This window comes from Lolium rigidum, chromosome 5 (assembly GCF_022539505.1).
Source record: "Lolium rigidum isolate FL_2022 chromosome 5, APGP_CSIRO_Lrig_0.1, whole genome shotgun sequence".
Taxonomy (NCBI): domain Eukaryota; kingdom Viridiplantae; phylum Streptophyta; class Magnoliopsida; order Poales; family Poaceae; genus Lolium; species Lolium rigidum.
The window spans coordinates 119,271,647-119,284,085 of record NC_061512.1 but is presented as its reverse complement, the minus strand read 5'-3'; the positions used below and the strand labels follow the sequence as shown (position 1 = coordinate 119,284,085).

The 12,439-nt window shown below is 48.7% G+C and overlaps 1 pseudogene; it reads right to left on the bottom strand.

Annotated features, from left to right (window-relative positions):
* Positions 1 to 12,439, bottom strand: part of LOC124656318 — a 69,413-nt pseudogene that overhangs the window by 44,020 nt on the left and 12,954 nt on the right.

Here is a 12,439-nt window from a genome sequence, read left to right as displayed (position 1 = left end):
GTAACTACTAATTCTTTTTTAGTTTCTATGTTATTTTCCAAATAGAGTATGTAATATCAGATAAATAATAGTCAGTAGATTAAAATCACTAGATATCTACTACTGCTCCAATTTAAAATAATATAAGGTGTGTATTTAACTAGATATCACTAGAATATTTTACTACTGCTCCAAGGATGATGAATTTAAAACTACTGGAACCTTATGCTGTTGAATCATACTAGTTGAATCATCCAGTAACAACAACCTAACAGCAGCAGCAACCTATCTAGCAAAGAACACCACCAAGCAACAGGCTTTCTAGCAGCAGCAGCGCCGGCTCGAGGGGGAGCATCGAGCAGAAGCAGCAGCGTCGGCTCGAGGGGGAGCAGCAGCAGCAGCGCCGGCTTGAGGGGGAGCACCGATTAGCAGCAACAAGCAACCTAGCAGTCAACCTAGCAGAGGAGGAGGAGGGGAGGGGCACGTGGCTACATTGGAAGGATGCGCAGCAGCGGTCCTCTGCGGCGGCGTCAGCGGTCGAGGGCGTGGTGGCGTCAGCGGTTGAGCGCTTCTCCTTCTCGTGCTCCACGGCGTGCTGCTCGATCCTGCTCCGGGCGCGGCAAGTATGGTGAGCGGCAGAGGAGGGTGGCTTCAGGGAGAGGCGCCGACGGAGAGGGGGCGCCGGTGAATGGGGGCGGAGAGGAGGCCGTCGGTGGGATCGAGACCGAGATCGTGGATTGGGGAATGGGAACTGGGGAATGTGGAGAAGAAGATGGTCAGGACGGGGGATTTGGCTAAGTCCCCGAACCCCCTTAGCAATGGCGCACTGCTAGGGGGTGCGCCCGAGTGATGCCTAGCAATGGCGCACCTCTAGGGATGCGCTGGCTCATGTCCCTGGTTGGTTTGCCAAACCTGGCTGGCTAGGTTCGAACCATGGCGGCCCCAATTTTTTTTACCTTTTTTTAATTTTTTTGATTTAACCCAGTAATAAATAGCATAATACACCAAAATAAAAGGCATAAATAATTATAATTATGTAGAATATTTAAAATAATCTAGAAATATCAAAAAATATAAATTATATGTCTATTTTGATCGGTAAAATGTGTAGATTAACAATATGACATCCATTATTCATACAAAAAATGATACATAATTATCTTTTCACAATCGTCTTGCCCTTCTTTCTCGCGGTTGGATAATTTAGCCCCGGAACTGCTTGACTTCTTCTCTTGAATGGATGGTATTTATTAGGTAGGGTGGTCCTGCTTCTTCTTGTTGTGTATGGTGCTTCATCGTCATCGTCGTCTTCCATCTTAGGGTCACCGTACTAGTCGCAGTCTAGCTCGTTGGCGGCTCCATCCATTCCGATGATGCTCGTTGGTGGCTCGTTGACGACAACACGGCTAGGATTTTGCGGGTCGGTAATGAAGAAGCTAGCATTGGTCACTTGGGAAATGGCTAACCTGGCACCAGCACCCAAACTACTAAGTGGTGCACCACTGCTGACCTGGCACCAGCACCCCTCCCTGGTCCCACCACCTCCCCAAACTTAGTAGGTGGTGGGCCATAGCTAGTAGTGGTGCACCACAACCTAGTGCACCATTGCTAAGGTTCTTACCTGCAGAAGCCCCTAGCCCACCTCTTAGCGGTGGCGCACCACATAGCCATGCGTCATAGCTAGTCAAGATAGCAATGACGCACCACTGTGCAGTGCGCCATTACTAAGTTGGGGGAGGGAGGTGGGCTCTGGTCACCCTTTAGGGATGGCGCACCCCTTGAGCAGTGCGCCACTGCTATATTTTTACCAGTGGAGCACCATTTTTTTGGTGCGCCACAACTAATTAGCAGTGTCACATTGCTTTTGTGGTGCACCACTGACACCCATCTTACAGCTAGGTCTTTTCCTAGTAGTGCATAATTACAGAGTTCATCCCGGATCAGTTCCGGGATCACACCTACAGAAATATTACAAACCAGGGACTCGGCCAAGCGAGCCAACTTGTGTGCTACTACAGTCAGTTTACGACTAGCACTGGTGGAAAAACAGGCTTCGGGTGAGCCCCATAAGTCGCGACGCTGCAGGAACCGCGACTAATGGTACCTTTAGTCGCGGTTCGGGAGGCGAACCGCGACCAAAGGCCCGGGCCCAGTGGCGCTCGGTGGCCAGCCGGTGCACGTGGGGGCTTTAGTCGCGGATGGCCAGTGCCAACCGCGACTAAAGGTGCCCGAAAGCCTTTAGTCGCGGTTGGCCAGGCCAACCGGGACTAAAGCCCCTCCCCTATATATACCCACCCAAGCAGCCAACACTTAGCCATTTGGTGCCATTCTCTTCACAAGCTTCACAAGTGGGTGTTAGGTTTGCTTTTGGTTCCTCTTATGCACATAAGGTGTTTGATGAAATGCCCTCGTAGCATGAAACAAACATGATATGAAGTGTTGGAGCCACACTTGAGCTTTCTCATTTATTTTTTCCTCCTCGATCGCGGTTAGCAACTTGAACCTTTGATGTGTCGTTGATAAAATGTGCATGTGTGTGTAGTTCATTGTTTAATTTATATTGTTTGTAGCTAGTTAGTTTAACAAATGCATGATGGTTAATTATATATTTTATATTATAATAATGCGGATGAATCGACAATGGATGTACGGTAACCGACTCTCCGGCGAGTTCAGTGCGGGTTTGAAAGATTTCCTCGTAGTGGCCAATGCGAACAAGCGTGGGGGTTTTGTTATCCGTCCATGTGTTAAATGTAAGAATCGGAATGGTTACTCTTCCTCAAGAGATGTTCACATGCACCGCTTCGGCACGGTTTCATGCCAAGCTATAATTGTTGGACCAAGCATGGAGAAAGAGGGGTTATAATGGAAGAAGATGAAGAAGGGGATGATTTCAATGATGAAAGCTATCTTGCTCATTTCGGTGATACTTTCATGGAGGATGCTGAAGGTGAAGGGGAAGGTGAAGGGGAAGGTGAAGAAGAGGCACGTGATGATCCCGTTGATGATCTTGGTCGGACCATTGCCGATGCACGGAGACGCCGCGAAACCGAAAAAGAGAGGGAGAATTTGGATCGCATGTTAGAGGATCACAGGAAGGCGCTCGTACCTCGGATGCGATGATGGTCTGAAAAAGCTGGGCTGCACACTCGGATTTGCTGAGATGGAAGGCACAGGCAGGTGTAGCTGACTCGGCATTTGAAAACTTGCTGAAAATGTTGAAGAATATGTTTCCAAAGAATAACGAGTTGCCCGCCACTACGTACGAAGCAAAGAAGGTTGTCCGCCCTCTAGGTTTAGAGGTTCGAAGATACATGCATGCATCAACGATCGCATCCTCTACCGCGGTGAATACGAGAATTTGAATGAATGCCCGGTATGCACTCGCATTGTGTTATAAGATCGCAGGCGATGACCCCGGTGACGATGTTGAGGGCCGAAACCCGGGAAGAGGGTTCCCGCCAAGGTGATGTGGTATGCTCCTATAATACCACGGTTGAAACGTCCGTTCAGGAACAAAGAGCATGCCAAGTTGTTGCGATGGCACAAAGAGGACCGTAAGTCGGACGGGGAGTTGAGACACCCCGCAGATGGAACGCAATGGAGAAAGATCGACAGAGAGTTCAAAGATTTTGCAGCCGACGCAAGGAACATAAGATTTGGTCTAAGTACGGATGGCATGAATCCTTTTGGCGAGCAGAGCTCCAGCCATAGCACCTGGCCCGTGACTCTATGCATCTACAACCTTCCTCCTTGGTTGTGCATGAAGCGGAAGTTCATTATGATGCCGTTGCTCATCCAAGGTCCGAAGCAACCCGGCAACGACATCGATGTGTACCTAAGGCCATTAGTTGATGAGCTTTTACAGCTGTGGGGCAGACCTCGGTGTCCGTGTGTGGGATGAGCACAAAGAAGAGGAATTTGACCTACGAGCGTTGCTTTTCGTAACCATCAACGATTGGCCTCGCTCTTAGTAACCTTTCGGACTGTCAAATAAGGGATACAATGCATGCACGCACCGCTTACATGAGACCGAAAGTGTACATTTGCCAAATTGTAAGAAGAACGTGTACCTTGGGCATCGTCGATTTCTTCCGAAAGGTCATCCAAGAAGAAAGAAAGGCAAGCATTACAACGGCAAGGCAGATCACCGGCCGAAGCCCGCGGAACACACTCGGTGCTGAGGTATTTGATATGGTCAAGGGTTTGAAAGTCATCTTTGGAAAGGGTCCCGGCGGACAATCAGTTCCGAAGGGAGCCGACGGGCACGTAGCCATGTGGAAGAAGAAATCTATATTCCGGGAGCTAGAATATTGGAAAGTCCTAGAAGTCCGCTCTGCAATCGACGTGATGCACGTTACGAAGAATATTTGCGTGAACATCCTAAGCTTCTTGGGCGTGTATGGGAAGTCAAATGATACAAAGGAAGCACGGCAGGACCAACAAAGTTTGAAAGACCCTGATGACCCGCATCCGGAACGGTTTCAAGGTCGTGCCGCCTACGCTCCGACCAAAGAAGAGAAGGTCATCTTTTTTGAATGCCCGAGCAAGTATGAAGGTCCCGTCAGGATTCTCGTCCAATATAAAGGGAATAATAAACATGGCGGAGAAAAAGTTCCAAAACCTCGAAGTCTCACGACCGCCACGTGATTATGACGCAATTGCTTCCGATTGCTTTGAGGGGCTCCTGCCGGAAAATGTTCGAGTAGCCATTGTGAAGCTATGTGCATTCCTCAATGCAATCTCTCGAAGGTAATCAATCCGAAGTTCTACCACGGTTACGGAACGATGTGATCCAATGTCTTGTCGGTTTCGAGTTGGTGTTCCCGCCATCCTTCTTCAATATTATGACGCACCTCCTGGTTCACCTAGTCGATGAGATTTCCATTCTCGGTCCTGTATTTCTACACAATATGTTCCCCTTCGAGAGGTTCATGGGAGTATTAAAGAAATATGTTCGTAACCGTGCTAGGCCGGAAGGAAGCATCGCCAAGGGCTATGGAAATGAGGAGGTAATTGAGTTTTGTGTTGACTTTGTTCCCGACCTTAAGCCGATTGGTCTTCCTCAATCGCGGCACGAGGGGAGACTAAGTGGAAAAGGCACGATCGGAAGGAAATCAATGATATGTATGGACGGCCATTCTCCGATCGAAGCACACCACACAGCTTCGACCAATTCCAGCTTGGTGGCTCCGTACTTTGAGAAACACAAGAATATTTTACGCTCGGACAACCCCGGAAAGCCCGAATCCCGGATTAGGAAGGCCCACATGGAGACTTTCGGCGCTTGGTTGAGAAAACATTTAATGAGTGACAATAAGGTTGTAGATCAGCTGTACATGTTGGCCAAGACACCATCTTCGACTATAACGACTTTCCAAGGGTACGAGATAAATGGGAATACATTTTACACGATCGCCCAAGATAAAAAGAGCACCAACCAAAACAAGTGGTGTCCGCTTTGATGCAAGCAACCGAGAATGGGCAAAAGGTCACATATTATGGTTACATAGAGGAGATATGGGAACTTGACTATGGACCCTCCTTTAGGGTCCCTTTGTTCCGGTGCAAATGGTTCAAGCTAACAGGAGGTGGGGTAAAGGTGGACCAAGCAATACGGAATGACAATGGTGGATTTCAACAATCTTGGTTACCTTGACGAACCATTCGTCCTAGCGAAAGATGTCGCTCAGGTTTTCTATGTGAAGGACATGAGTAGCAAACCGAGGAAACGGAAAGATAAGAAAACGATCAGTACATCATGCGATGATCCAAAGCGCCACATTGTTCTTTCAGGGAAAAGAAACATCGTGGGAGTGGAGGACAAGACAGGACATGTCGGAAGATTATAATATGTTTGCTGAAATTCCGCCCTTCAAAGTGAACACCGACCCAAGCATTAAGTTAAATGATGAGGATGCTCCATGGATACGGCACAATCGTAAGCAAGCAGGGACACAAGGGAAGAAATGATGTGTAATAATTTATTGTACCAAACTTTGTTGAATGAATCATGTGAATTATATTACCCGTGATGTGTTTGGTGTCCATTTTCGAATGATTCAATTGACTCGAGATAGCACCGATGATACATGAAATTTGGAGTGACTAAGTCATACTCCCGCATACATGAAATTTGGAGTGATTTAGTCATACTTCCGCCTAGGCGTATAATATGCATACTCGTAGTCTTCATAGCCGCCGCCGTTGTACCGGTAGTCGTCGCCTTCTAAGTTGCCGGCGTCGTCGCCGCCTGTCGTCGCCGCCGTCGGGCGGCGCTCGTGGCTCGAACCGAGGGTAGCGCAGCGGGGGATATCGCCGGCCGTGATGTAGTCCATGACGCTCCGCGAGTCCGGCCGTACCACCATAGCCGACGGCCGGCCTCGTGGAAGTTTCCGTGAGGCGGACCGTCCTCCTCATACCCGGCGAGCGCCCTCTCACGCCGATTGATGAAGAAGGCGTCCCAAGTATGCCGGTTATCGGGATGCCGGCGGGGATTCATCCGCTGCTCCGGCGTGAGGTCGAGGTAGTAGTGGTTCGTGATGGCCGCCCGGCGCGCGCGCACCTCGAGGGACGGGAGGGACCGGCACGCCGCCGGCGCTTAGGCTCCGGCCGCGCAGGGACGCGGTAGTCCGGAGGGCAAGGGTAGTTCGAGGCGCAAAGCTCCTCCACCTGCCGGTAGGTTAGAGTGGGTGCGGTGGAAGCCATGAGAGAGTGATGAGAGATTGTAGAGATGATAATGCTGGCCAAGCCGGCTACCTATATGTAGTGACAAATGGCGGGAAAAATGGGAGCGGGAAGACAGGAGGCGGGAAGAAAGAGGCGGGGAGAAAGTGGCGGGAAGAAATTGGCGGGAAAAAATTGGCGGAAAGAAAGAGGCCGGAAGAAATTGGCGGGAAACAATTGGCGGGAAGAAAGAGGCGGGAAGACAGGGAAGAAATGGCGGGAAGACGAGGAGGGAAGAGGGGGTCGGCGGAAAGAGGCGGGAAGAGGGGGCCAACGAACTTTTGAATTGAATTAGTTTTATTTTTATAAATTTTTGATAATTTGTATTTTTAAAATTTTGAATTGAATTAGTTTTATTTTTATGAATTTTTTGATATATTATATGTATTTTAAACATTTTGAATTGAATTAGTTTTATTTTTCTTAATTTTTTAATATATTATTTCTATTTTTAACATATTGAAATGAATTAGTTTTATTTTCCTGAATTTTTTCATACATTATTTGTATTTTTTAACATTTAGAAATGAATTAGTTTTAATTTTCTGAATTTTTTGATATAATATTTGTATTTTTAAAATTTTGAATTGAATTAGTTTTATTTTTATGAATTTATTGATATATTATATGTATTTTTCAGATTTTGAAATGAATTAGTTTTATTTTTCTTAATTTTTTGATTTATTATTTGTATTTTTAACATATTGAAATGAATTAGTTTTATTTTTCTGATTTTTTTGATATATTATTTGTATTTTTAAGATTTATAAATGAATTAGTTTTATTTTCCTGAATTTTTTCATACATTATTTGTATTTTTAACATTTAGAAATGAATTAGTTTTAATTTTCTGAATTTTTTGATATAATATTTGTATTTTTAAGTTTTTGAATTGAATTAGTTTTATTTTTCTCGAATTTATTGATATATTATATGTAATTTGAAAAAGAAAACTAATTTGAAAAAGAAAACTATTTTGAAAAAGAAAACTAATTTGAAAAAATACCTTTAGTCGCGGTTGGCCCGGCCAACCGCGACTAAAGGCCATTTTCCGCGGAACCGCAAAAGGGGCGAAAAGTCTTTAGTCGCGGTTGGGGTCACCAACCGCGACTAAAGGGTAGCCTTTAGTCGCGGTTGGTGCCCCCAACCGCGACTAAAGGCCCTGGCCTATAAAAACGAGCGGGCGGCGCCTCTTCTCCTCTTCCTCTCGCCCACTCCGTCTCTGCGCGCCGATCGAACTGCCGCCGTCGCCCTTCGTCGCGCGCCTTCGCCGCCGTCGCCTTCGCCTTCGCCGCCGTCGCCCTTCGCCCGCCCCGTACGTCACCGCCGCCGTACGTCGTCACCGCTCCCCGCGCCGCCCTCTCTCTCGCCCCGCCGCCGCGCGGTGTACTAGCCGCGCGCCCTCGCGCCGCCCGCCGCCGCCCGAGCGCGCCGCCCTCATCACCCGTGGCCCGCGCGCGCGCCCCCTCGATCACCCGTCGCCCCGCGCCCGCCGCCGCCCTCGCCCGTCGCCGGCGCGCGCGCCGCTCTCACACCGGCCCGCCGCCGGCCTAGCTCCGGCCACGCGCGCGGCCGCGCGCGTTACAGAGAGGAGATCGAGAGATGAGAGGGAGAGACGAAGCGCGCAGGGGCCGTGGCCGGCCGGCGCCCCCATTTTTTTGTTTTTTTTTTGTTTTTATTAATTAACTCACAAATTTGTTAATTAAAATTGTAAACTATAATTGTAAAATTTGTTTAATTAAAATAGTAAAATTGTAAAATTTGTTTAATTAAAATTGTAAAATTGCAACACCAATTGTTGGGGGGCACTTGTGCAAAAACGACAACCACAAAATACTTTTGCATAAAACATCACTTTTCCCGTAATTGTTGCACAGACCACAAATACCGTGGCTACCGTCTTTACATCGAATTAGTCTTGTTTAGCCCACCTTAATTACCTACCTGGCATTCACTGTAGCATGAGTCTCTCTCACTTTTTCCAAAAATTCATTCGGGTAGTGACGGCGATGGCCTGATTTCTATCCCCGCGGCCACGAGCACGCCGTCCCTCGAAGTCTGGTGGACCTCTAAGCTATGTTCAATAGCTCGGCTCGCCTTGCTGAACTTCCCACACGAAGGAGAAGGAATCGACTCGAGGTGCTCGAGGTCGTCGTCCGCGTCGCCTTCTCCAGCCTGGTAGGTGGCCGCCACCGCCTCCATCCACTGCTCCAACACCGCCCTCTCGGTCACCGCCACACCGGTCTCTCGGTCACGCGGTCACTGCGTCCCCCTTTCGCCACCGCCACCGGTCTCTCGGTCACGCGGTCACCGCGTCCCCCTTTCGCCACCACCACCGTTCTCCTCGGTCACGCGATCACCGCGTCCCCCTCTCGCCTCCCTCGTCGCCCTCTCTCTTTATATGTAGAAGAGATATGATAATGTTGGCATATACACAATTAATTTGTTTTGACTACATGTTTTCAGGATCGACATATGGCGGACGATAGAGCTGACCCGATTCTGGACAACTATGATCCGGACGCTGAAGACCATATGTTCGGCATCATAAAAGGCGATATTCCATTTGTGCCGACCGGAGAAGAAGAAGATGATATCTCTTCTTATCTGAACCTTGAGTGTGAAGATGAAGGGCGCCGTCGGCCAAGATGATGCCGAAGAAACGTCGATAAACGACGATCTTCAATTGGAAGTAGCAACCACCTCCGGCGCCGAGGTATATATATATACATATTGAGCGTCTGGTGATACAACTAACTGATTTGAATAAATGTGTGTGTACTAACGCGCGCGACTCTCTTTCTTATTTTAGCCCTCGGCCGGATCGTCGAAAAAATCGAGTACGTCGTCGTCAAAGCGTGGCGCAACCAAGACGATGAAAGCAGGAGAAACATGCACCATCGATGTTGTCGACGAAGCAACCGGCAGGCCGCTGGAGCCCAGCAAGAACGCCACCAAGTTTGTCAGCCAATGCGGAGCCGTTGTTAGAGAAATCGGAGCAGTTCCTTGAACTATCGAAAAAAATAAGGAAAATGCGGCCAAGAAGGAGTACAATCATAAAATGGGGCCAGGAGGGTATCGCTTTTGGCAGCCTAGGTGGGAGAAGATGGAGAACGAGCTGAGGGCGCGAGGAATCCGTCCAGGTACGGAGGGATGGGACCCAAGGGCCAAAAGCTGGTGGTACGGGCATGGGGGATCGCTGAACCCGGAGACAGGGGAGTGTGTTTACCGGGGCAAAATAATTACACCCACCAAAAAGCTTATTGAGGCAATGAGGGATGCTCAAGAGGGGAAGATCAAGTTCAACAGAGAGAACGACGCCCTGACAAAAGCCCTCGGGAATCCTGAACACGGAGGACGTGTACGAGGCATGGGGCCCATTCCGTGGAAAATAGGGTTCCCCGTAACGATGACCCGTACGGTTACGGAAGCCGTAAGAGAAAGATGGATCGGGAAAAAGATGTTGTGGCGCAGTTGGTAACGGAAATGGATGTGATGAAGAAAACCGTGAGTGTACTAGTAGCCGAAAGAGAGGCAGCTCGGGCGCAGCATGAAGATCATCCAATGGATCTCGGAAGCCAGCAGCGGAGAAGAAGCAGCGTGGCTTCCACGGAGGCCTCACCGGCTGGTGCACCGACGATAGAAATTACTGCACCGGAGCCTCTGGTGGTCGAAATTACTGCACCGGAGCCTCCTCGCTACCCCGTGGACGATATAAAGGAGATGAAAGCATGTCATCTGTATTATCCTATCGGGAACATGTCCATGAAGGTAGCCATCGGCGATGCTTTACCACCTCGGAGCACTCCACCACAACAACCCCATTCAAGATGGCTATGCTCGTGTCACGGTGGAGGAGATAGTCCAAGGGTTTGAGGACCCGGACATTGACATTGCTACACCTGAAGGGGTGAAAAGACTTGGAGATGTCAAGCGCCAGTTCATTCTATGGCGGAAGAAATTTATCAAGTTTCCGGGCGAGGCGCCAACAAGTCCACCCCCGTACGGTGGTGGTGGTGGCGGTGGCGTTGACGGTGGCGGTGGCGGTGGCGGTGACGGTGGCGGTGGCGGTGACGGTGGCGGTGGTGCTTCACCTAATACACCTCATTCACGTCAGCCGACGCCGCCCCGCCGTCCTCGTCCGGCGGGTGATCAGACACCGGTACCGCCCCCAATCCACCTCCGGCGAAGAAGCGAAGCAGTCCTGGGTTATTAACCCGGACCCTTACGTACCTAAGAAAACAAAGGTACCGGAGGTATCACTGAAGCCTCTCCCCACGAGGCCTTGGGAAAGTAGTGCCGAGGAAGTCGAGGCGGGCGCGGCTGCTGATTTAGAGAAATGGAAGGCGAGCGTCAAGAAGAAAATAGAGGGCGAGCCCAAGCCGGTATATTCGACAAGGAAAAGCAGTGGGCTAAGTCATTTTTGAACACACCGTCCCAAGCCGCGAAGAATCTGCTCGACGACTATTTACGTGAACTTCGTAGGCAAGCACTCGCGTTCAAGAGGAACCAAGAGGCGGAGAAGAAAGCCTTGGAGGACGAGGCCGAGACAAAATTAGAAAGGGGGAAAGAAGTTGCCCAGCTCGGGGAACAAAGTAAACAATCGATCGCCCCGCTCATAGTGCAAGCCGCCGGTCCGGATGCCCCCGATATCATAGCAGCTGCGGCAGCACATGGATTGACTGTAACGAGTGCCAGAGAACAAGCGGCCGACTTAGGTATCACTCTTCGTGCACTGTTAGGCCTTGATGAGGCGCCAATGAAGGACGTAGTATTTACATATGTGAAGAATGGCCCTCTCATCGAGCCTGCGCAGGAAGAGGATCTACCTCGACAAATGAAAGGTCTGCTAAATTGGTACAAGGGTTACATAAAACATGAAGACGCCAAAGACTATATCTATGCGGAAGTTAAATATGAGCATCACTTCAAACGTTACCGGGTACAAATTCCTCCGAGTGAATTGTTCCAGTCTGTTCAATCTGCGCGACCTCGACAAATCTATCATCGGTTGCTACGTTCGTAAGTGATTTATTAATTTCTACCCCATCTCGTTCATTGCCTCGCACTATATATATATATATTGTCCTAACTATCTTGTTGTGTACGCTATTATGCAGAATGAAGAAGCGGGAAATGCGAATAAGGAACATCCATGATGTTGGGTTCATTGACCCACACATCGTTAATTCATATGTGTTAGAACACCACCCCGCCGACGTGGAGGAAGACCTGTGGCGGTTTATTAGAAAACAGCAACAGAAAAGTGATATTCTATTTCCTTACCATTTTGGGTGAGTGTTTCTGTCTTGAGCACATTCTCTTTTGTTTACTCCATGCATGGTATGTGGCTAATCGATGAGTTATGCATGACTGTGCATGTATCGTGTCCGCAGGTTCCACTGGATTCTTATGGTAATTAAAGTTCAGACCTCCTCAGCTCTCGTCCACGACTCTCTGAATATGGATCCGGCGCTTTGGGGCGACATGAGAAAAATGATGCAAAAGTAATTATTTTCATTCATTTGCGCTCTATATCGATCGGCCTATTTCGTTCATCATTTCCTAATATCAAGTAACTAATTAATAACTCTCTTGTTTATTTAATTTTCTTTGCCTCGTAGGGTTTGGAGACGGTTCGTAGATACCAAGGTCGGTGAATTCAAAAAAGAGCTAAATTTTAAAATGGCAAGTGCGGACGACCGGGGATACTCAGCCACCGGGGACCAATCTA